Raw genomic sequence first — 21,235 nt, 5'->3', positions numbered from 1 at the left:
TTTGAATAAAGCTATAACAAGTAAAGAAATTGAATAAATAATCAAAAACATCCCACAAAGAAAAGCCCAGGACCAGATGGCTTCACAGGTGAATTCTATGAAACATTAAGAATGAACACCAGGGCTTCCCTGGTGGCACAGTGATTGAGAGTCCGCCTGCCGATGCAGGGGACATGGGGTTGTGCCCCGGTCCGGGAGGATCCCACATGCCGCAGAGCGGCCGGGCCCGTGAGCCATGGCCGCTGGGCCTGCGCGTCCGGAGCCTGTGCTCCGCAACGGGAGAGGCCACAACAGTGAGAGGCCCGCGTACCGCAAAAAAAAAAGAATGAACACCAACCCTTAACAAACTCTTCCAAAATACAGAAGAGATGGGAACACTTCCCAACTCATCCTATGAAGCCAATTTTCCTGATTTCAAAACCAGACGAAGACAATACAAGAAAACTATAAATAAACATTTATTATATAAATGCAAAAATCCTCAACAAAATAGCAGCAAACCAAATCCAACAACATATATAGAGAATCACACATCATGACCAAATGTGGTGTATTCCATGCATGCAAAGTTGTTTCAACATATGAAAATCAATTAATGTCATACACAAGAACAAAAGAGCAAAAACCACATGATCTCAAATAGGCACTGAAAAAAGCATTGGACAAAATCCAACACTCTTTCATGATAAACACAATGAATAAACTAGAAATAGAGAACATCATCAACTTGAAAAAGGACATCTAAGAAAACCCACAGCTAACTTCACATTTAACGATTCCCCCTAATATCAGGAACAAGACAGGATGTACACTCTCACCATTTCTATTCAGTATTATACAGGAGATTCTAGCCAGGGCAGTGAGACAAGAAAAAGAAAAGAAAAACAATCCAGATTGGAAGGAAGAAGTAAGACTATCTCTCTTCAGAGATTATACATCATGTATATATAAAATCCTAATAAGTCACTAAAAAACTATCAGAACTATTAAATTAATTTGGTATGGTTTTAAGGTACATGACTAATATAAAGAATTCAATTATATTTCTATATACTATCAATAACAATCCAAAAACAAAATTGAGAAAAGAATTCCACTTACAATAGCACTAAAAGAATAAAATATTGGGCTTCCCTGGTGGCACAGTGGTTGAGAGTCCGCCTGCTGATGCGGGGGACACGGGTTCGTGCCCCGGTCCGGGAGGATCCCACATGCCACAGAGCGGTTGGGCCCGTGAGCCATGGCCGCTGAGCCTGTGCATCTGGAGCCTGTGCTCTGCAACGGGAGAGGCCACAACAGTAAGAGGCCCATGTACCGCAAAAAAAAAAAAAAAGAATAAAATATTAAGAAATACATTTAACCAAAAAATGCAAAACTTGTACACTGAAAACTAGAAAACACTATTGAAGTAAATTAAAGAAGATCTAAATAAGTGAAAAGTCATTACATGCTCATGGATTGGAAGAATAATACAGTTAAGATGGCAATATTCCCCAAACTGATCTACAAGTTCAATGCAATCTCTATCAAAATTCCAACCAGACAAGAGTGCCAAGACAATTCAAAGGGAGAAAGAATAGTATTTTCAACATATGGTGCTAAGACAACTGCATATCTATAGCAAAAAATGAGGTTGGACCCTATCTCACACCACACACAAAATTCACAAAAGTGGATTAAAGATCTAAATGTAAGAGCTGAAACTATAAAACTCTTGGAAGAAAACATCGGAGTAAGCTTTCATGACCTTGAATCAGGCAATGGTTTCTCAAATATGAAACATAAAGCGCAAGCAACAAAAGAAAAAAAGAAGACAAACTTGACTTAATCAAAATTAAAAACCTTTGTGCCATCAAGAAAGTGATAAGAGGGCTTCCCTGGTGGCACAGTGGTTAAGAATCCACTTAACCACTGCCAATGCAGCGGACATGGGTTCGAGCCCTGGTCTGGGAAGATCCCACATGCCGCGGAGCAACTAAGCCCATGCGCCACAACTACTGAGCCTGCGCTCTAGAGCCCACGAACAACAACTACTGAGCCCACTGTGCCACAACTACTGAAGCCTGAGTGCCTAGAGCCCATGCTCTGCAACAAGAGAAGCCACCGCAATGAGAAGCCCAAGCACTGCAATGAAGAGCAGCCCCCGCTCGCCGCAACTAGGGAAAGCCCGCGCGCAGCAACGAAGACCCAACACAGCCAAAAGTAAACGAGTAAAATAAATAAATTTTAAAAAAGAAAGAAAGAAAGTGAAAAGACACCTACAGAACAGGAGATTTGTATCTGCAAATCATATCTGATAAGGGTCTAGTATCCAGAATATATAAAGAAATCTTACAACTCAACAACAGAAGGACAAATAACTCAATTTAAAAATGGACAAAGGAACAGAGATTCCTCCAAAGATATACAAATAGCCAAAAAGCACATGAAAAGATGCTCAACATCATTAGCCATCAGGGAAATGCAATCAAAACCACAATGAGATATTACTTCATACCCATTCGGATAGCTAAAATATGAAGGTCAGATAATAACAAGTCTTGGCAACGAGGTGGAAAAATTGGAACCCTCATTTCTTGCTAATAGAAATGTAAAATAGAGTAGCCATTTTGGAAAACAATCTGGTAGTTCCTCAAGATATTAGACCTACAGTTCTAGAGTTACCACATGACCCAGCAATTCCACCCATAGGTATATATCCAAGAGAAATGAAACATGTCCACGCAAAAACTTGTACACAGATGTTCACAGAGGCATTAGACATAACAGCCAAAATGTAAAAACAACCCAAACACCCATCAACTGATTAATATATAAATGTGGTCTATGCATAAAATAGAATATTATTCAGCAAGAAAAAGAAATAAAGTATTGATACATTCTACAACATGGAAGAACCTTGAAAACATGCAAAGTGAAAGAAACCAGTAACAAAGGACTACATATTGTATGATTACATTTATATGAAATGTCCTGAATAAGCAAATCTATAAAGAGAGAAAACAGAGTAGCAGTTGCCTAGGGATGGAGGGGATGACAAGTGGGAGAGTTGGAGGTGACAGGTAAGGAGTGTGCAGTTTCTTGAAAATGTCCTAAAATTGACTGTAGTAAGGGTTGCACAACCCTGTAAATATACTAAAAAAAATTTACACCTTAAATGGGTGAATGTATGGTATGTGAATTATAGCTCAATAAAGCTGCTACCAAAAAAAGAAAGTAGCCTGGGCCCTACGCATTAAACTTTTTAGGGTGACTGCCTACTAAAATAGAAGGCATTTTTTTATTGAAGTGTAACTGACTTACAATTTATATTAATTTCAGGTGTACAACATAGTGAGTCAATATTTTTATACATTACAAAATGATCACTACCATAAGTCTAGTTGCCATCTGTCACCATACAAAGTTATTACAATATTATTGACTATATTCCCTATGCTGTATATTACACCCCCAAGAGTTATTTATTTTATAACTGGAAGTTTATAACTTTTAATCTCTCTCACCTATAAAATAAAAGATTTAAATAGGTTCCAGAGTCTCCTAACAAAATATCAAAACTGTCCAGGACACAATCAAAAGTCACTCATCACACCAAGAACCAGGAAAATCACAACTTGAATGAATAAAGACATTAACATAGACTAACACCAAGATGAATCAGATGTTGGAATTATCTGACAAGAATTTTATAGCAGTCATCATGCTTTAATGAGCAATGAGACATATTCTTGAAACAAATGACAAAATAGAAAATATTATCAAAGAAAGAGAAGATAAACAGAAAAAAATCAAATGGAAGTTACAGAACTGAAAAATACAATAACAAAACAAAACCTCACTGGATGGGCTCAACAGCAGAATGAATATGACAGAAGAAAGAAGGAGCAAACTTGAAACTAGAAGTAGAACATTAAGAATTACCCAATCCGAGCACCAGAGGAAAAAAAAAAGAATGCCTCATGCCCTGTAGGACAGTAACAAAAGACCTAACATTTGTATCATCAGAGTCACAGAAAGAAAAGAGAGTGGGGCTGAAAAGTTATTCTAAGAAATGGCTGAAAATATCCCAAATTTGGCAAATGACATTAACTCACAGTTCAAGAAGCTAACAGAATTCCAAATAGGATATACCCAAAAAAATCTATGCTAAGACGTACCATGATTAAACTTCTGAAAACTGAAGGCAAAGAAAAAGTCTTTAAAGCAGCCAGGAAGAGAGGATACATTAGCTATAGGGAAACACAAATCCCAATGACAGAAGATTTCTCATCTGAAATCATGGATATCTGAAGGAAGTGGCATTTTTCAAATGCTGAAAGTAAAGACCTGTCAACCACAAATTCTATAAAGAGACATAGCTGACAAAGTCTTAAGAAAACTAAAAAAACAGGGAATCCATTGGTTTCCAGTGGTCCAGTGGTTAGGACTCAGTGCTCCCACTGCCAGGGGCCAGGGTTCGACCCCTGGTCGGGGAACTAAGACCCCAAGAGATGCCCGGCATGGCCAAAAAAAAAAAAAAACTAAAAACTAAAAAACGGCAAACTACTCTACAGTTTACATCTTAGCTCTGAGGAATTATAAAATATGCTGATATTAATATATGAGCAATTACAAGTTTTTCCTATAACAGTAATTAAATATTTGAGAATTACAGATTTTCCCCCCTCACCATCACCAATGCTTTTCACATAGGTAGATGGCTTTAATCCTACTTCCTTAATTCTCTTAGTTAAAAAGAAAGCTCTGGCTTCCCTGGTGGCGCAGTGGTTGAGAGTCCGCCTGCCGATGCAGGGGACACGGGTTCGTGCCCCAGTCCGGGAAGATCCCACATGCCGCGGAGCAGCTAGGCCCATGAGCCATGACCGCTGAGCCTGCGCGTCCATCCAGCCACAACAGTGAGAGGCCCGCGTACCGCCAAAAAAAAAAAGAAAGTTCTGCCACTGTTCAAGATCTTTATCAATTGGACAGTTTTTGTTCTAAAGATTCCAAAGCTTATAAGCCTAAAATCAGAGCTATTTGTTTAAAAAAGATATATCTGCTTCAACCATATGAAATAAAATCTATTTTAAATAGTATCTGCTACAGAGGAAGCCTGAATGAACCTCTATAATACTGTCGTAGTTTAACCATCTTAAAAGCCAAAGCACAAGAGCAAATATTTCTCTTAATGCACTCTAATTTATAGAGTGTGTGTGTTTTTAAAACAGGAATGACTGTGCAGGTATGACTAGTGACCTGTTAAGCAGCCAAAAAAGAAACAGCTGGTCAGCTTGTAAAACCGTGAATTCAGTGATCTGTTTTACATTATTTACCAACTGATTCATTCAGCCAATTTTTATCATTTCTAAAATATACCAAGTATTGTGCTAAATTGTGAACAGAATTGTGAACAGAAAGTAAAACCCTAAGGAATACCACATTAATCTGAGGGAAAGCATATCAAGGCAATGTTTTATCAAGGCAGTGATGAAAAGATAAATAAGGCACTGTGATATTGTGATATTATAAGATTTATTGTAGAATAGAACAGTGTATCAGTCTTCATCCCTGGTTCCTAGCATAGAGCTCCTAAAACCCTTAAATTTCTTGACAGGGGTGAGAGGAACATCTTTTGTTATTCATAATAGGGTCCTTTCAACCACATCTGGGAAAATGGGAGCTGGTTGCCAGAGGAATCAACCCCTGACCTCTGGAAGGGGAAAGAAGCTAATAACCAGCGGCCAGTGATTTAATCAAGTATGCCTATGTAATGAAGCCTCCATGAAAATCCTAAATAAAGGGGTTGGAAGAGCTTCCAGGCTGGTGAATACACTGAGGTGCTGGGAGGATGGCGAGCCCAGAAGAGGCATGGAAGCTCATGGAAGCTCCATGCCCCTTCCCACATACCTTGCCCTATGCATCTCTTCCATCTGGTTGTTCCTGAGTTACAGCCTTTATAATACAGTAAATGGGTAAAGGTAAGTAAAGAGCTTTCCTGAGTTCTGTGAGCCATTATAGCAAATTACTGACCTGAGGAGGGAGCTGTGGGAAGCCCCAGTTTATACCCAATTGGTCAGAAGTACAGGTCACAATCTAGGACTTGTGATTGGTCTGAATTTGGGAGGAGTCATGCAGGACTGAGTCCTTAATCTGTGGGGTCTGCACTAAATCCAGGTAGTTAGTAATAATTAAGTTGAATTGTAGAAAACCCGTTGTTGCCTGGAGAGTTGGAGAAGTATTTAATGTGAGGGGAAGACCTACATGTTTGGTATCAGAAGTGCTCCGAGCAGTATAAGAAACAGTAGTTTACCTTTAGGCATAATCCCAGACCTCAAGGAACTCCTAGTCATGACAAAAATGGGCCCATGAGAAATAATTTAAATAAAATGTGATAAGTAGTTTAATAGGTACACGTACAAAATATCAGGAAAGTAGGCAACTAACCATGCCAACAAAAGTGACATTTATGCTGATTTATAAAGGATGAGTTAGATGCTATATATAGTTCCTCAGGGTTCTCACTCCCTCTTAGAGCTCTCAAGCCAGTTCTCAGCCCTAGCTGCCTGTTACTGCCACATGAGAAACTTTTTTTTTCATACACACACACTGTATTTTATTTTTACAAGAGGAGAAACATTTTTTAAATGAAAAGGTCTGGGCCCACACCAGACCAAGAATCAGAATCTCCTGGATGCCTTGATCCCCTCATCCTTAACCTTTAAAAGCTCCCCAGGTGGTTTTAAAGTAGAGCCTGGGTTGAAAACGGCCTACTCTGTTCAGGAAAAACATACCCAGACCTCAACCAATGTTCTGGCAATGAGGAGAGAAAGAAAAGAATTTCAGGTAGGAACAATAGGATCTATGGTAGACTTAATGATAGGAAAGAGGAGGATTCTAAGGTTTCTAGGGTGAAGACCCTAAAATAAGAAGCTTGTGGATGTGCTTGACACAGCTATGAGCAAGATGAGGGAAGAGAAAGGAAAAAATAACCAAGTTTGAAGTACCAAGTATCCAAGTATAGTTACCCAATAGACAGACGAAAATACGAAACACCTGAAAGTTCAAGAAAAATGGGGACTGAATATACATCTTTGAAAACCAAAAATATACAGGTGCTACTTAAAGCCATGAAGGGAAGTGTACTCACACAAGGAAATTAGAGGACAGAAAAAAGAACAGAAAGTAAAACCCTAAGGAATACCACATTAATCTGAGGGAAAGCATAGCAAGGCAATGTTTTGTTTTTGTTTGTTTTCGTTGGTGAAAACCTGAGTATGTGTGCAGGCTGAGAAAAAGAGAGAGAATATAGAATAGGAAAGATGTTAGTCAGCCTTAGGAAGTAACACCTTCTTCCTCTGGTAAAAGGAAAGGAGATCAGATATCAGAGAGGTATAAGCACACAGAAAAATGACACACCCTTAAGAGTTCAGGGCTGATGCCCACCAATTTCTTCTGTGAAGTAGGAGACAAGATAAGCAATGTAGAGAAGTCAAGAGTAGGACAAGGAAAGGAGAACGGTAAAAACCTACGGACAGCAATTAGGTGTGGGTACATAAAAGGAAGCTGAGGAGTAAGTCAAAGCATCTCCAGGCAGTGCAAGTGAAGTTGGGATCCAGAAGTCTAGAACAGCACCAGCGGCTGTTACACACTTTACTCCAGCCTGCTCTGGAGACCCAAGGAGCAGAAAAAGCCCACTGTTTGATTCATCCAGGCTTGGAAACCATCAGAGCAAATGTGGCAAGAATGGCTTGAGGCCAGTAACACTGCTTTTATAATTTTAAAAAGTCAAACTTATTTTACTCTTTTTAAAAATCGACTATAGTCATTTCCTCTGAGAGCCAGAAAGGGGGACGGGGGTGGCTAATTTCTCTTTCACTCTTAGAGAACTTGTCAGAACTTCCACTCCTAAGCATTTTGGTCCCTTCAACAGTTGATTCCAAGAAATCTGAACCTGATTCCTCCCGGCAGACTCAAGAAAGGATGAAAATTCACTGCAGACTGGACTATCCAGCTGGGAGATAAACATGTGAAATACTTCTTACACACAATGCTATTTCAACTAGGAGTTAGGGGCTCTTTCTTCCCTAAAAAATAAAGGTTCAGCAAACACCAGATTGGGGGGGGGCGGTTTAAGGGGGCAATTACATTGCAAACATTGTTAAGAATACTTTACAAAGCCAATTATTATAAAACACCACATGGCACAAAGAGAGCAGAATTCAATTCTTCGGGATGACTGCAGTGAGTAAATAACTGGCAATGTAATCTCTATCACACTTGGAGTTCACTAATTCATCCCGCCACCTCCTATACCGCTCTTCAGGTAGCGCATCAATTCCCTTTGGATGCTGGACCTCTTGCTACCACCATGGGGAGAGTACAAAGGCCTGGAAGGAGGAAGATGGTAAGACGTGTGAGCACCTACCATGTACCAGGCCTACTGTGTGCCAGACTCTGAGCAATACACTTGACACGTTATGGGTGCAGCTCACCGAAAGACGAACTACGGTGTTAAAACTACAGACCGGGCATTCAGGAGAGTCGCAGTGTCTGAAGGTTTCAGTGTAAAGGAAAAGAAGTGCTAGCGACGATGGTTGATGGAAGCGAAGGGAGAAGGGGCGAGTTGGGAAAGGAAGGCAACTGGGAGCAAAAGGGCAAAACCCAGGAATACATGGCATGGGGGTGGGAGGGCGCGAGTGAAATGTCCAGAGGACACCGTATAGGAGGCAAGGATAGGGTGAGACTGAGGAAGGGAAGCCCGGGTATAGGTGAGGGCAAAAGTCCAATCCGGGGGGGGCCAGGGCGTCTCATCCCCGGCAGGCGCCCCGAAGGACCGCGGGGTCTGGGAAACGATGCCAGCCCCGCGAGACAGAGGGAAAGGCGCGGAGGGGGCGGGAGAGGGCGGGAGGCCGACCACGGCGGGGGCGAGCCGGGCTAAAAGGAAGCCCGAGACAGGGAAACGCCGGCGCTGGGGGAAGGGGTGGGCGCCGGGCCGGGCCGCCGGGCTCTGCGCTGAGGGGGCGGGGCTGGACAACCGCCCGAGGGCAGAGGGGAGATGCGGCGGCCGGCGGCGACTGGGGCCGAGGGATGCCAGGACAGAGGCGGCCGGGACTCGGAGCTAGGTGAGCGGCGGCGGGAGCACAGCGGGGCCGGGGCGGCGCTCCGACCCGAGCCGCAGCGAGCGCGGCGTCCCCCTTACCTGGGATGAGTGAGGAGCCGCCGCGCCGCCTCCCCAGCATCCTCGGCTCAGCTGCTTCTCCCACCGCCCTAGGTGAGGGCCATTCCACCCACCCGGGAACCCGCCCTCACCGCCACGCGCCAGCTGCTGCCAGCCCGGCTCGGCCGCGCGGAGCTACGCCGACGCGACCCGGGCCCGCGGCCGCCTCAGCAGCGACTCCCCCAGTCGCCGCCTTAGCGCCTGCAGCCGCCCTCCCGGACGGGCGCGGGATCACACGCGTGCGGCGATTGGTTGCCCGGCGCCCGGCCGGGGGATATGTCGGATTCTCTGATTCGTGGGCTCCGCTGGCTGCCTCCCCGCCCCGAGGGGGGCGGGGCTCGGCCTCCCTCCTGGTCTGACAGGCGCTGAGGGGCGGGGTGGGTCTGACGTCGGGGCCGCCCGGGCGTCCCTGCGTCCCTGCGCGTCCGTGTGCGCGCTCCCCGCGGGGTTCTGGGGCCGCCACCTGTGTGAGCGGGTTGTTGCCGAGCAACGGTGCGCGCGACCTAGCTGGAGGCGAGCCGGGGGCAGGTGGCTGTCCACCGTAGCCCCAACCTCCAGCGTGGGTGCCCTTCAGCCTTGAAACCCTGGGACAGGACAGGAGAATGAGCTTTTCCAAGAAATCCTCTCTCTGCTTGTCCTTGCTTCAGAAACCACCTCTGTGCTGCTGCTGGCAGAGGAGCTTTCATCTCATTGAGGTGACTCAAAAATATAAATATCAAATTCACACATTTCATTACACACCAAAGTGAGTGATAGACTCTGTCCCCACCACAGGGGCGGGGAACTGATACTTGAAAGAAAGAAGTGAAAACTAGGAAAGGAGAAAAGGGCAAAGAGATGGGGGACATTGGGGAGAGGGCTGAAATTTCACGACTGAAAAATACCCGTTCGTGTTCACAATGCCTACAGGTATATCCACACGAGGTTCTGTCAAAGCAATTATTTCAACTCTATGAACATACATTGGAAAAAGCATAGGCTCAGGAATCTAACAGCTTTATTCACAATGCCTATCTACCGTCTTGGAATGAGTTTTGTTACCTATAGAAAGAGGTCTGTAGAATATGTACCTCAGAGAGTTGCTGTAAAGATCAAGTGAAGTCCACACAAAAATTTGTACACGAATGTTCATAGCACCGTTATTCATAGTAGCCAATAAAGTGGAAATAACCCAGATGTCCATCAACTGATAAATGGATAAGTAAAATATGGCATATCCACACAATGGAATATTATTGGGCCATAAGAAGAAGTGAAGTTCCGATACATGCTACAACAGGATGAATCTTGAAAATATCGTGCTAGGTGAAAGAAGCCAGTCACAAAAGACCACATATTATATGAGGCCCTTTATATGAAATGTCCAGAATAGGCAAATCCATAGAAAAAGCAAGTACATTAGTGGATGCCTTGGGCTGAGGAGATTGGGGGAAAATGGAAAGTGATTGCTAATGGCTATGGGGCTTTTGTGGGGGGAGTGATTGATGAAAATCATCTAAAATGGATTGTGGTGATGATTGTACAATTCTGTGAATATCCAAAAAAATGGAATTGTGTACTTAAAGTAGGTGAATTGTATGGTATGTGAATTCTATCTCAATAAGCTGTTATTTTTTAAAAAGAGCAAATGAGGTAACAGACCTCTGAAAGCCCCAGGCTGTGATGCCGCTCTAAGAACCAGGGTTCAGTATATCTAACTGTTTTCTCTTTATTCAATTGGCAAAACCTTGTAAGCAGTTTGACCTGAGTGAAATTTAAAGAAATACCCACCACAGTATTTTTCTATGGAACATTTAAATCAAATGAAGAAGATGATCTGATTTGACCCAAGCTGCTTTGGTGCATCAGAAATGATCCACTAGGATTACAAAGCTCACCAAAAGAAAATGAACAATGTCGGCAGGCAGAAAGCAAGAGGAAAGGGAAAGGACACAGCATTCTACAAGGTGATTCTAGATACATCTGCACCCAAAGTCGTTTGTTTAACAAGTCTTTTAACTTTAAGTAAGAGCTGTGTCCCATTCCACTCCCTGCATTCCAGACCCCTTCAGGGAAACAGCTCACCCTGACCTGAGTAATCTTGAAGCCACGGCCAGCACCATGGAGTGTTAATCCCTTAAACACAGCCCCTGCCATCATCTCTCCACAAGCCAGAAATGCAGCTCTGAGATGACCTCCACAATACCCAGAAAATACTTCACCTACCTACAAGACCTGAAAACAAAAATTTGAGTAGCCAGGTGGGGGCTTGCTGCTGGTATCTCGCATATAAACTCTGAGAACAAATTCCAAATGTGAAGAATTCAGTAAGAAGGGGGGACATGAATCCCAGTGAAATCTGGCAGGGAGGTTGACTCCCTGCCCGTCCTGTGGCAGGATGTCTCCCTGAGCAAGACAGCTTCAGGTGGCCCAGGGACCACACTGTCTGTAAAAAAAAAACAGCCCCAAACAAGGAGCTGCTTGATCTGAAGCAAAGCTCAGGGTCATATGGGAACAAGTTTCTCTGCTTTCCAAATCTACCCCCAACCCATATATGTTAAGAAAAAAGTCTCCAAAATATACTCTTAAGTGAAAAGAACAATGTTAAAAACAGTATATATAATATGTCCATTTGTATTTTTTTCAAGTACACGTACACACACACACACACACACACACACACACACACACATCTTTGTAATTTTCAGAGACAGTCTCCAAAAGGATGCACAGTAAACTGGCAACAGTGGTTGTTTCTGGGAGGGAAACTGAAAAACTTGGGTACAGGAGAGGGAAAGATTTATTTTTCACTATGTATATACTCTTTGGCACTTTTTAAAATGTTGTGCCCTGTGCTTGGATTACCTATTTAAAATGAATAAATACATAATTTTTTTTTAAGAAAAGAACTCTTTTCTGGAAAACTCACTGATCAAGCCTATATGAATATCTAGTTTATGTGACATATGTATTGCTCTGTGTCATTTAGTAAGTCTCATACTGAGTACACATACTCTGAACACTCTGGATCTACTTTCTCTCTCCCCAGCTTTACCTCTTGCAGGTGATCAGCTCAGACTCAGAGAACCTCACCTGAGGGCCTAGACAGCTTCGTCCCCTGGCTGATAGGCAGTTCAAAGGCTCAGAGATTGTTTCTTCCAAACAGGCTGGTAGGCCCAAGGAAAGAGAGGAAGTAGACAAGTGCTCACTGACACCCCAGTGAGTACCCGGAAGCCATTGTCGTCTTCTAGTTCAAACTTTGCCCGGCTTCTACTTCAGGGAGACATCTCCCAGCAAGAAGGCCTGGCTGAGAGTAGGTGAGGACACCTTCCTACAGTCATCTCACCTCCTGGAAGGAGAGTCTCCGTGCAACACACCTAAGAATGTTCAGGCTTTGAGGAGAACTGAAGAGGCAGGCCAGCCCTCCAGCACTTTTATTTTGGGAGGTTGTTGGCTTTGCTTTGGTTTCTTTTTTTTTTTTTGGTTGCGCCGAATGGCTTGCAGGATCTTAGTTCCCCGACCAGGGATCAAACCTGGGGCCCTGGCAGTGAGAGCGTAGAGTCCTAATCACTGGACTGCCAGGGAATTCCCTGGAAAGACAAAAGTACAGCAGCTCCCCACTCATGGCACTTCCATTCCAGGATCTGGCATGGAGAGAGGATAGTGGTGGAGGTGGAAGGTGGATGGGATGGGGAGGATCTCAGAAATGGAAAATTGGGGAAGAGAATCATGCCACGTTCTACTTTTGTATTCTCTGTCTCAGCCCGAGGGAGCTGGAAATGAGGGTTGGGAGCAAGGGGTTTGGACGCAGATAATGGAGAGGGCAGGCTACCTTTGCCATGCAAGGGAAGGAACAGAGGTCCTTCAGAGAGCATGGACATGGCCTTGGGAGGAAGTGGAGAAGTGGGGACAGAGTTGTCAAGGGTAAGGGCAGAAATGGTGATGACAGAAGATGGTTTGTCAGCCTGACCCTCCATGCTGTCCCCAGCACAGGGCCTGGCACTGGTTGAATGAACAGATGGGTGAGTGAATGGATGATTAGCAAAAACTGCAGAGCTAAATAGACATTTCTCCAAAGAAGACATATAGATGGCCAACAGACACATGAAGAGATTCTCAACATCGCTAATTATTAGAGAAATGCAAATCAAGACTACAGTAAGGTACCACCTCACACCGGTCAGAATGGCCATCATTAAAAAGTCTACAAATAACAAATGCTGGAGAGGGTGTGGAGAAAAGGGAACACTCCTACACTGTTGGTGGGAATGTAAGTTGGTGCAGCCATTATGGAAAACAACATGGAGGTTCCTCAGAAAACTAAAAATAGAGTTGCCTTATGATCCAGCAATCCCACTTCTGGGCATATATCCAGGCAAAATTACAATTCAAAAAGAAACATGCATCCCTGTGTTCATAGCAACACTATTCACAATAGCCAAGACATGGAAGCAACCAAAATGTCCATCAACAGATGAATGGATAAAGAAGATGTGGTACATATATACAATGGAATACTACACAGCCATAAAAAAGAATGAAATAATGCCATTTGCAGCAACATGGATGGACCTATCATACGAAGTGAAGTAAGTTAGAAAGAGAAAGACAAATATCATATCACTTATATGTGGAATCTAAACTATGACACAAATGAACTTACCTACGAAACAGAAAGGGATGCACAGACATAGAGAACAGACTTGTGGTTGCCAAGGGGAAGGGGGGAGGGGGAGAGATGGAATGGAGTGGGAGTTGGGGGTTAGCAGATGCAAACTATTATATGGAGAATGGATAAACAACAAGGTCCTACTGTACAGCACAGGGAACTATAGTCAATATCCTGTGATAAACCATAATGGAAAAGAATATAAAAAAGAATGTATATATATGTGTAACTGAATCACTTTGCTGTACAGCAGAAATTAGCTCAATGTTGTAAATTAACTATACTTAATTTAAAAAAACCAAAAGCTGCTGCTCTCGATAAAGATGAAGGCAGCAGGGCAAAGCAGAGAGAGACACAGGGAAGAGAGTAGGAGGGCACTCAGGGTCCTGCCTGGAAGGGCAGGGAGACTCCAGGTGAGGGCTCCAGAGCCAAAGATCCTTGATGGGGAATTGAGGGTTAAACTTGCACTCGACTTGAAGTGATCCCAGAGCCCTGGCTGACTTGAGACACGATGAAACACTTACCTGCAAGCAGCGTCAAAGAGCCCATGAACTGCAGGAGACACCTCACAATTCTCTTGAAGCTTGTGGGTTAGAGGGATTTGAGACAAAAAGAAAATGGTGATACAATTTAAAGAAAAAGAGAAAAAAATGAGCATGCCTCTTTACTTTCCCCACCCCTAGATCCAGGAAAACTGGCCAGGTCAGGCCGCTCAGCCACATCATCATTTTAAAATGAGAATCCAGCCCAGCCTATGAGCAGGCATTTTCCAAATGGTTACAGAATTCCTGCACCTTCCAAAAATACCTCTTCATGCAACTCCCGCCGAGGAGGGAGGGCCACATGCCCAGGCTAGAACCAACCAATTGGGCTTTCTGAGTCCAGAAGTTGCCCCCCACCCCCGGGGCTCTGCAGACCCCAGATGCAGGAAATACCCACTGCTTCACGGGTAAACCTAGCTAGACAGCTACTGGTGCTGAGCCGAACACTGGGAGCAAAGCTGCCTCTGGTTCCACCTACAGCAAAGAAGATTATATGACTTCCAGGAGTAGTTGCCAAACCTAGCTATGCAAGTAAACCACCTGTGCAGCTTTGTAAAATAGACACGGGGCATCAGGTCAGTTTTATGAAGCAGACACTCTGGGAGAAGGATCCCCCCGACTCCCAAGGGAAAGAGATGGGGGTAGCGACTAGGAGGTGGCACTTGGGGAACTTCAGAGAGGCTAGTTGATGACATCCTGTTTCCTGACTTGGGAACTACCTGGTTTGGTCACTTTGTGAAAATTCATCAAACTATACACACATGTGCACTATTCTGTATGTTTGTTACACTACATTTAAAAAAAAAAAAAAAAAAAAAGCTCCCAGGTAAATTTTGCTCCTCTACCAGGTGTCAGAACCACTGAGTTGGAAGTTCAGGATGACGGGTTTAGGTTACACAAAAGAGAGATGCTGGGTGCTTTTGAGTATTGGCTAGAGTAGCTACAGGGTCCGCCTCCATCTGAGGCAAGTCTCTGACCCTCTGAGAAGAAAAGCTCCAGGGAGGGGAGGGGAGGGGAAGGGAGGGGCCCGGATGGGAGGTGCTCCAGGGAGCAGGCAAACCTTCTCTGCTCGAGGATGCTGACCCATGACACCAGTGCAAACTTTTCCTGGGCCCTGCCTCTTGGACAGAGCTTGCTCAGACCTCCTGTGGTCTAATTCAAGAGGGCCATTTTCTCCTGTGGCTTTGGTTTTCCCTCCCTGGTTAAAGAGGCTGCAGAGGCTACCAGTTTCTTGCCACCCTCCCAGGTCCCTTTCCTAGGGCAAGCAGCTTCTTCGAAGAGCGTGCTACTCCCAGCAGGATCTGGGGGACCCCAGCACTTGGGATTTACCAATGTCCTGCACCAGGCACTGTTCTAGGTGCTGAGGACACAGCAGTGAACAAGTCAGTCCCAGCTGACTTTATGCGGCTTATATTTGTGAATCTAAAACAATAAAAGAGCCAGTTATTTTTATCAGCAAAATGAGTTTATCAAGGAGCCACAAAGAACTGCAATTTGGGACATGCAACTGTTGCAGGAGAATGGGGATGAGAGAATGGTCATATCCCAGGTCTCGGATGAGTCCCTGGGACCGCCAAGGGAGGGTCCTTGGCTTTGCACAGGAAAGAATTTAAGAGCGAGCCACAGTTAAGTGAGAGTAAGTTTATTTAGAGAGATACATATTCCATAGACAGAATGTGAAGCTTCTCAAAATGCACAGTTTTTAAGAATAAGACAACGATGAAGTCTGCTGCACTGACTGACTCTTCCTTTCATGAATGATTTCTCTGTAGCCGCGCAATACTGTTTGATAGCATGTTACACACAGTAGAACTTCCTCCAAAATTGAAGTCAGTCCTCTCAAACCCTTCCACTGCTTTATCAACTAAGTTTATATAATATTCTAAATCATTTGTTGTCGTTGCAACAGTCTTCACAGCATCTTCATCAGGAGTAGATTCCATCTCAAGAAACTACTTTTTTTGCTCATCCAGAAGCACTTCTTCAAGCATTAAAGTTTTATCATGAGATTGTAGCAATTCAGTCACATCTTCAAGCTCTATTTCTAATTCTAGTTCTCTTGCCATTTCCACCACATCTGCTGTAACTTCCTCCACTGAAGTTTTGAACCCCTCACAGTTATCCATGAGGGTTGGGATCAACTTCTTCTAAACTCCTGTTAACGTTGATATTTTGACCTTTTGCCATGAATCACAAATATTTTTAATGTTCCTAATGGCATCTAGAATGGTGAATCCTTTCCAGAAGGTTTTCAATTTCCTTTGCCCAGATCCATCAGAGGAATCACTATCTATGGCAGCTATGGCTGTACTTCATAAATCATCAGACTTGAAAGTCAAAATTATTCCTTGATCCATGGGCTGCAGAATGAATGTTGTGTTAGCAGGCATGAAAACAACATCAATCTCATTGTCCATTCCCACCAGAGCTCTTGGGTGACCAGGTGCATTGTCAATAAGCAGTAATATTTAGAAAGGAATTCTTTTTTTCTGAGCAGTAGGTCTCGACAGTGGGCTTAAAGTAGTCAGTATTTGTAAACAAATGTGCTGTCATTCCAGGCTTTGTTGTTCCATTTATCGAGCAGAGGCAGAGTCAATTTAGTATAATTCTCAAGGGCCCTAGGATTTTCAGAATGGTAAATGAGCATTGGCTTTTTTTTTTTTTTTTTTTTTTTAATTTTTGGCTGTATTGGGTCTTCGTTTCTGTGCGGGGGCCCTCCCTACTTGCGGCAAGTGGGGGCCACTCTTCATCACGGTGCGCGGGCCTCTCACTACCGCGGCCTCTCTTGTTGTGGAGCACAGGCCCCAGACGCGCAGGCTCAGCAACTGTGACTCACGGGCCCAGTCGCTCCGTGGCATGTGGGATCCTCCCAGACCAGGGCTCGAACCCATGTCCCCCGCGTCGGCAGGCAGACTCTCAACCACTGCGCCACCAGGGAAGCCCTGAGCATTGGCTTTAACTTCAAGTCACCAGCTGCATTAGCCCCTTACAAGAGAATCAGCCTATCCTTTGAAGTTTGAAGCCAGGTGTTGACTTCTCCTCCCTAGCTATGAAAGTCTCAGATGGCATCTTCTTCCAATAGAAGGCTGTTTTGTCCACATTGAAAAATCTGTTGTTTAGTGTAGCCACCTTCGTTTATGGTCTTTGCTAGATCTTCCTGATAACTTGCTGCAGCTTCTACATCAGCACTTGCTCTTTACCTTGCACTTTTATACTATGGAGTAGGCTTCTTTCCTTAAACCTCATGAACCAACCTCTGCTAGCTTTAAATTTTTCTTCTGCAGCTTCCTTACCTCTCTCAGCCTTGACAGAACTGAAGAGAGTTAGGGCCTTGCCCTGCATTAGGCTTTGGCTTAAGGGAATGTTGTGGCTGATTTGATTTTCTAACCAAACCAGTAAAACTTCTTCTATAAAGCAGCCGCATAGCACAGGGAGATCAGCTTGGTGCTCTGTGACCACCTAGAGGGGTGGGATAGGGATGGTGGGAGGGAGACGCAAGAGGGAGGGGATATGGGGATATATGTATATGTATAGCTGTTTCACTTTGTTATACAGCTTTGTTATACAGCTGTTTCACTTTGGTAGTTATATACAGAAACTAACACACCATTGTAAAGCAATTACACTCCAATAAAGATGTTAAAAAAAAAGAACTTCCATATCAGCAAAAAGGCTGTTTTGCTTTCTCATCATTTGTGTGTTCACTGGAATAGCAATTTTAATTTCTTTCAAGAACTTTTCCTTTGCATTCACAACTTGGCTAACTGTATGGCTCAAGAGGTTTATCTTGTGGCCTGTCTTGGCCTTCAACATGCCTTCCTCACTAAGCTTAACCACTTCTGGCTTTTGATGTAAAGTGAGAGACATGCAACTCTCCCTTTCCCTTGAACACTAAGAGGTCATGGTAGGGTTATAAATTGGCCTAATTTCTATATTGCTGTGTCTCAGGGAATAGGGAGTCTTGAGAAGAGGGAGAGAGATGGGGGAATGGCTGGTTGGTGAAACAGTCAGAACACATACATTTATTGATGAAGTTTGCCATCATACATGGGTACAGTTCATGGCTCCCAAAACAATTATAATAGTAACATCAGGACTTCCCTGGTAGCACAGTGGTTAAGAATCCGCCTGCCAATGCAGGGGACACGGGTTCGAGCCCTGGGCCGGGAAGATCCCACGTGCCATGGAGCAACTAAGCCTGGGCGCCACAACTACTGAGCCTGCACTCTAGAGCCCGCGAGCCACAACTACTGAGCCCACGTGCCGCAACTACTGGAGCCCCCGCGCTTAGAGCCTGTACTCCACAACAAGAGAAGCCACTGCAATGAGAAGCCCGCGCACGGCAACAAAGAGTCGCCCCCGCTCGCCGCAACTAGAGAATAGCCCGCACGCAGCAACGAACACCCAACGCAGCCAAATTTAAAAAAAGCAACCAGTAACGTCAAAGATCGCAGATCACCATAACAGATATAATAATGAAAAAGTTTGAAATATTACAAGAATTAGCAAAATGTGACACAGAGACATGAAGTGAGCAAATGCTGTTGGAAAAATGGTGCCAATAAACTTGCTCCTTGCAGGGTTGCCACAAACCTTCAATGCGTAAAAAATACACAGTATCTGTGAAGCACAACAAAGCGAAGCACAAAAAAAAACAGGGTGTGCCTGTAATGTGTTGTTCGTCAGTTTAATTCTCAGGCTACAGCCACTGAACCTACGAAGGGCAGAAGACAAGCACTGCCTTTCCTACACATACTTAACAAAGGCACTCAAGGCAACAAAGACTTGCTCACCACTCAGCGTGCCCCCTGTCTCTGCTCTGGTCCTGTGCTCATGCATAGCCTTCTACTTGTGTCGTACTCCTCAACCCAGCCAGTGAAAACTCAGTGCAACTCTACCGGTGCGAATTCAGCCAACCTTACGTTACACTGAAATGCCAACTCCACACGCAAGGGTCTCATCTCTGTGACTCTTGTGACCTGTGTCCCAATTTACACCTTTCTTAAGGCCTTTCTCCCATTCTACTTTGTATTCTTGTTCTTTGTGTATTTGTCTGGTTCTCGCCCCTCATCCCCATCAGATAGGAAGCTGCTTAGATGGGGGATGGAATTTTCCCTGCAACACCCAACACTGTTTATGGGCCCGTAAGAGGCCTTGGAATGTTTGCTGAGATGGATTAAATTGAATGATGGGACAGCATCTCCCTGAAGAATCCACAGTTCACTTTGTTCTACATCTCTGTAGTTCACAAAGCTGTTTTTTTTTTTTACTTTATTTTGACATTTTTTAAACTAGAAAAAAATTGGTGAGAATAGTACAATTAACTCCAATATACGTACCCTTACCAAGTGACTGTTGATTCATCAATTGCTAATATTTGCTACAATTGTTTTAATATCTCTCTCTATCCATCTAGCTAGCTAGCTATAATTATCATTATTTTTAGTTATTGAACCATTTGAGAATAAATTACAGACATTGTGTCTTGTGTCGCTTTACCCCTAAATACTTCACTGGTACCTCCTAAATATAAGGACATTCTCTTGTACTATGATCCAATGAAGGAAATTTAACATTCATATGATGCTATTTACTATCTACATATACAGTCCCTATTCAAATTTCCCCAATTGTCCCAATTATGTCCTTCACAACCATTTTTTTCGTTCTCATTGTCTACTGAAAAACATGTACAACCTAAACGATGAGAATTATGTTTTATTTGGAGGACTTTCTTTTATTTAATATTTATTTATTTATTTGGCTGTGCTGGGTCTTCATCGCAGCATGCAGGATCTTTTAGTTGCGGCCTGTGGGATCTAGTTCCCTGACCAGGGATTGAACCCAGGCCCCCTGCATTGGGAGTGCGGAGTCTTAGCTACTGGACCGCCAGGAAAGTCCCTCGGAGGACTTTCTGAGCACTCAAGCCTGGGAGTAGCCTCACAGATGGCTCTGAGGGACAGCTCCAAAGAGGTCAGGGAGGATCCAGGGTATACAGGCGTTTAGCAACAAAGACCTGGTAGCTGGCATATCAAAAGATTACTGTTGGCAGACCCTCCTGGTCTTGCCGGCTGTTCCCTTGCAGTGTACTTAATAAATCTCGCTTTCCACACTCAAAAAAAAAAAAACAAAAAACCTGTTAATTAAAGAAAACAACCAGACATCTGAAGGTAATGTATTTAGTGCTTTTCTATGTATGGGAAGATGCAAGAGTCTGGGCTCACTGAAATCATTCCTTTGATAGGCGCCTTTGTCCAGGGCCAGTATCCAGTTCTTTCCCATCCTGAGTTCCCACAGGGCTCACCCTTGGGGGTGCCTGTAATGTGATGGCTTGATGGCTGCAGCATCCTTTGTTTAGTGATAGGGCAGGTGACATTTTTGATTCACATCATCTATGTGTTGCATTTAGTTGTATCACTTTAGTCTCTTACAGTATCGAACAGTTTCTCCCTCTTTCATTCTTAAGGCATATTAGTTATTTGTAAAATAGCCTTTGACTTGACTTTGCTGTCTCAGGTTATGCATTTGGGGGGGCAGGAAGGCCCCGAGAGTGAGGCTGTGCCTTTCACAGCACATGGCAGCAGGAGGCACACACGAGGTCAGTTTGTCCCATTATTGGTGACGTTGACTTTGATGATCTGGTTAAGGTGGTATCTGCCGGGTTTCTCCACTGAGAAGTTACAGTTTTTCCTTTTGTAATTATAAGCAATCTGCTGAAATGACTTAGCATTTCAGAGACTGTGAAAATATCCTGCTCCCTGTCTCATGATGATTCTTGCCTGGCTCTGATGTGCCTGCCAATCATTCAAGGAAAGTGGAGCTGGCCGGCGGCCCGGAGCTGAGGCT

The 21,235-nt window shown here is 44.0% G+C and overlaps 1 protein-coding gene across 4 annotated transcripts in view; it reads right to left on the bottom strand.

Moving 5' to 3' along the window:
• The window catches only part of TPST1 (tyrosylprotein sulfotransferase 1), a 123,441-nt gene extending 108,946 nt beyond the window's left edge, over positions 1-14,495 (bottom strand). For 3 of the 4 annotated variants that reach the window (XM_032604470.1, XM_032604471.1, XM_032604473.1), the window contains exon 1: positions 9,182-9,379. The gene's annotated coding sequence lies outside the window, so the exon portion shown is untranslated. Of the gene's footprint in view, positions 1-9,181; positions 9,380-14,371 lie in introns of those variants that run through there. The other variant, XM_032604472.1, reaches the window with a different exon arrangement.
• Positions 14,496-21,235: the final 6,740 nt, after the last annotated feature.

This window comes from Phocoena sinus, chromosome 15 (genome assembly GCF_008692025.1).
Source record: "Phocoena sinus isolate mPhoSin1 chromosome 15, mPhoSin1.pri, whole genome shotgun sequence".
Taxonomy (NCBI): domain Eukaryota; kingdom Metazoa; phylum Chordata; class Mammalia; order Artiodactyla; family Phocoenidae; genus Phocoena; species Phocoena sinus.
Note: the sequence above shows the minus strand (reverse complement) of the source record. Positions and strands in the feature narration are given on the sequence as shown.